General features: G+C 36.8%; 1 non-coding gene across 1 annotated transcript; it reads left to right on the plus strand.

Annotated features, from left to right (window-relative positions):
* Nucleotides 1-4,777: 4,777 nt before the first annotated feature.
* On the plus strand, nucleotides 4,778-4,850 carry TRNAR-CCG (transfer RNA arginine (anticodon CCG)). Its single transcript has one exon. It is a non-coding gene; the product is annotated as a tRNA-Arg (tRNA).
* Nucleotides 4,851-5,156: the final 306 nt, after the last annotated feature.

A 5,156-nucleotide genomic window follows, 5' to 3' on the forward strand; every position in this document is an offset into this window, starting at 1 on the left:
TTCCTATGTAAACAATTATGGAAATACTCAAGAGTGATTAAGGCTACCACAATTTCACTGTAAACATCCAATCTTCTCGCTATGCCTATCCCATCCACATGCTCATTTGTTCCATGATGCGTATAAGTTAAATAAACAAAAGTAAATGGGTGAATTCAGTCAGAAGGGGGCAAATGCAGAACATCCGACAACACAGGAAGTTTAATAAAGCTTAAATGTTTTTCGGGCATACAGTCTCTGAAATAAGCCTACATTGTTAAAGTGTAAGTTGAGGAAATTTTAGAAACGTCCACATGGAACATGGAGTGATAAAGAGATATGCTGAACAAGTCATGCTGGGTATCAACAGCAGATATTAATACTTCATTCAACATAATATTCTGTCCAGACTTACCAGCCCTGCTGAGAAGGCAGAGTTCCAGATTGAGATGGTTTGAGGCTTCTGGTTTTGGGTAATGCTATTTTATTTACACATAGACCATCTATCTCTGCAAATCACCATACATTTTAACATGCGTAGAAAAATAGACATCTTTCTAAATATGAAACTTTACAGAAAACAGCTCCAATGAAAGAAGCAGAGAGAAAAAAAAAACTTCAAAGTTTCATGAAAGGAAAAATTTTTCCCACCTGTTCTACGAATTATTTGCTAAAGCCCTTCATGCTGGTTAAACATAACAATTATTTTAGAGACTGTCCAAGGTGTGGTTTGTTTAAAACTCACTTGTTCTCTTCCTCAGACTTTTACTTATATCATATTCTCTCCTCTTCTCTATGTGTGTATATATAGATATATGTATATATCTATATATACACACACATATATATACGCACTCACACACGCCTATTATATTTATTACATGTTTATATTATTCTAACAAATTAAGTTATTTTCCACAGCCAATTGCCTTTAAAATTAAGCATTATTTACATTTAATTCTGATGTACTTTGTTCTTGGGTCCATCTCTGTTACAGAAATGGCATCACAGTAAGCACATGGTAAGCGGACTAGGTAAACTGAAATAAGAAAAATATTATCATAGCACAAAACCAATGTTCTCTCTAAATAATAAATACTATGTAAATATTTGTGACTTAAGGTACCAAAAATAGCTAATCATAGCTTGTTTAGGGAGTTTCCACCATACAACCTTCATAAATACCATTCATTGATATTTAGTAACATATTATACTTTAAATTCCTGGGAGATAATTAGGTTGGCCAAAACACAAAATGCAATTATAAAATTTTAAAATTGGCCCAGGAAGCTACAACACAAAAATCTGTCATTAGTGTATGAGTAAATGCGATTTTTGAGTGGCAGTTACTACTGTGCCATTTTTCTCTGTAAACATTCTATTTTTGTTAGTTAATTTCTTGACTTAGAGTGTGAACTGAAAAAGCTAGCCTGCATTGGAAAAATATTCAAAAGCTTCTGTCCAAAAAATAGTCTAAGCATTTCTTGAAATATTTGCATTAATAATCAGATTCTGTCCTCACATCTCAGTAACTTAACTTTAATGTTAGCCACACACATGCATATCAAGGAAGAGAACATGGAGACACGACAGCCTTGCAGCACAATGTTATTGCTGTTTATTTATTTTGACTTTTAAACACCCACAGTAAAGGTGGAACGACCATCCTTTGCTCCAATTACTCCTTGGCGATCACAAAACTGGTGATCTTTAGAATCACCTCTACCATGGCAGCCACCAATAGTTTGCAGCAAAATGAAGATTTGAAGGCTCTTTGTTTTTCTTTTTTCTCATAGAAAGGAAAAACAAATTGGCCTTTCACCATGTTCAGAAGACCTCAACTCTGTGCCTGCAAGTAACTAAGAAGAGAGCAAATTTCTGATGTTGCAGTTTTTGTGAGAAAAATCTGGACTAGCTTTGGCACTCCTTCCAGAAAAGAGCTCATAGCTGTGACTTGAAAGGATGTAGGTAACTGGTACCCTGCTCCTCAGTGCTTCCAGCTGGACAGTAGAAATGACTCCCCGTGAGGGCAAGTGCTTTCCGCTCCCCAGGCTTGTAAAGGAAATCTTGGTCTGAGAAGGGCTCCAGTGGCCTCTACTAGGAATTAGGCACCTGACTGTCAGGTTTAAGTTCCTTTATGGATCCAATTTCAACATATATTTGATTTATCTCTTTTGATTCTGGAGAAATACCTTCAAAATAAGTAAATTTGACAAGTATGAAAGCAATATAACATGCATAAACAACAACTACTAGATTTACACCAGTGTAAATTGGCAGAGGAATGACACCTGAGACTGGAGGGAGTCACTATCGCTTGCATGATAACTTTGACCTTAATAAGCTATCTAAAATGGTGTGAAACACTACCAAAATAGTGTGTGCTCTTTTATTCCAATTGCCAATTTCTTTTAGCTTTTCTCAGTTGTTTTTGCAACTTTAATGCTGGCATATCTTACTTTTTTATTGTTGGGGTAACAAATACTTAGGTTTTCTTAAAATAGGTTTATCCAAAGGAAAAAATTTCACATAATTGTTTTATTCTGAGAAAACAAAGTGATAGATAAGCCCAAGTTTAAACTGTTCAGCTCGCTAGGCACTGGAGTATGTTAGTTCTTAGGAACTCAGGCAGTTGCTCTACATAATGTGGAATTCTTGACTCACAGGATATGTAGTTTGCTCATTAAATATGGGCTTTTGTCATCCTTGCCCTCTCTGGATAATTTATGCTTGAAACACACACACAAGACAGATCTCCAGTCATCACAGATCAGCTTACATCCACTCAGTTAAGTTAATAAGAGACAGAGCAACAAATCAGTCTTGTGGAACCGTAACTCATGGAACAAGCATCCCATGGGAAATCCTGACATCCTCCCTATCAATATTGTCATATTTTACCTAGCAAAAGCATAGTTTGTAACTGGCCAGCCCATGGCATCTCATCCAAAGCAGGGCTTGGTAGGATGGAATGCTTTTTCTGCACTGCAAATACTGCCTGCAACAGAAAAATGCTTTGAGATCCCCATCGTTTAGTCAGAATTCTCTGAATAATAAATAATCCCCATGTTGCTGTAAGGGCCAGGGCTTCCTCTTCGGCGCTGTTTTCAATAATGTCTACAGAGATACACAAGCCTTCCAGAACTTTCCTTCCAAACTCTGGAAAAAAAGTTGTTTTTAACAGCTACCATTGTTAACAATTAAATCCGCTTGCCGAATGGAATTTTTTAAGACTCATAATATGGCCAAATGTCAAGCCAATGTTTACCATAACACTCAAAGAGACAATTTCACATCCAGTATAAAATTGGTTTAATTCCATACTTGGGAATAGAGACATTTACACCAGCTGGAGACCTGGCTCAAGCACACTGCTACTCAGCTGAGACACAAATTTCCTGCTTTTGATCTTAGCCTCTATTGCAAGGTCACTTCAAGTGAATGTCACAAGTTTATACGTATATACACATGCACACACGCATACACACACACACGTGTATGTAGACATACAGGTATGTCTACATACACATACCTGTATATATGTATATATAACTAAATATGCACATATACGCTATATATGTATATTTATACAAAGTATATAATACATATATATAAATACACAAAAAAATTACGATGTTTCCTAATACAAGAGTTACTTTAAAAAAGTAAAAACATTACTTTTTTAAGCAGCTTACAAGAAAGAGAATACACAAAAGGTATTTAAATGGCAACCTTAGAGTGAACAGGATGGTTGCCAAAAGTATGAGCTGAAAAAAATCTGTCAAAGGTAGGATCATTGGTCACTGTATAAAAAAAATAAAAATAAAAACAACTCAGATACTATGTTTGACTTAGGGAAGATATAAAATAAGAAGGATCTGTGTATATTTACTTGACACCCAAATTTGCATGGCGGAAGGAGAGCCTGGGCAAACTAATGAAGAAAAAATATCAAACTGGGTGGAGTTTTTATGTATTTAGTAAGCTTCTGCAGAAGTCACCAACATGACAAAGACTGCAAGCTGGGACAGTTCATACTGTCCCCCAGGTATCCCCCCAATGTATCCCCCATTCTTATACTCTGCCCTAGAAATTCAGTTTTAACCACTGCAGAGACAGGTCTCTGGACCCTATGGACCTTTTGTCTGACCCAGTGATTCTTCCTATCTGTCTTATGTATCCTCTTTTGGCCACTATCAAAAGCAGGATGGTAATCCAGAAGGAGTCCCAATCTGACCATACGTGACCGTTCTTATTCCATAAACCATTGACAATGTTTGGAAATTTTGTCTTTCTTTAGATCACACAGTCTTGATCTCTGACCAAACTGCTGTTGTCTGGGTTGTCACCAATTGCTGCACTTTGTTTCTGAACTATAGTGTGCAAAAATTGCATACATTTTCCCTAGTAGACTTAAACAGTACTCAAGAAAGCATGTTTTGCAGGCTATTTTCCTGTTTATACACCCTTTTGTCCATAGCAAAAGATTGTTGATTCAACAATTGACCTTGCAGTCCAGAATAACCTCAAATCTTTTTTTCTACAGAATTGCTGTTTATCCACTTGCTCTCATCCTGCATTTCTGAAGTGATTGATTTTGGCTTAAGGTGCAGTACTTGCAATAGTCCTTACTAATTTGCATCCTTTCCTCCCACTTCTGGATAAATATTCAAGACTATTTTGAATCGGTTTCAGATACATAACATATTTGCAGTCCTTTCTGATTTGGGAGTCATCCTAAAAATTTAGTTACCTTCATTATGTAAGCTAGCCATTAATACCATCATTTAATATACTGACCCAGTGGCCTAATGGATAAGGCATCAGCCTCCGGAGCTGGGGATTGTGGGTTCGAGTCCCATCTGGGTCGTATACTAATATATTTATCTAGGTTGGCTAGAGCATGGTGCTAGTAATGCCAAGGCTGTGGGTTTGGTCCCCGTATGGGCCACTTGTTTGCGGGTTGGACTAGATGACTTCCAGAGGTCCCTTCCAACCTTCCTGATTCTAAGACACATCCCTTTGCAGTCTACCTCAAATATTCTTCTACTTTGATTACGAACTATCAATCATCCTCTGCACGTGGTGTTTTACCAGTTTTCCATCCATGTATTGACTGGTTATTTCTCATTCAGCCCTCAATCACATATCTGATACTCATTCATAAATTCTATTT

This window comes from Rhea pennata, chromosome 2 (assembly GCF_028389875.1).
Source record: "Rhea pennata isolate bPtePen1 chromosome 2, bPtePen1.pri, whole genome shotgun sequence".
NCBI classification, from domain to species: domain Eukaryota; kingdom Metazoa; phylum Chordata; class Aves; order Rheiformes; family Rheidae; genus Rhea; species Rhea pennata.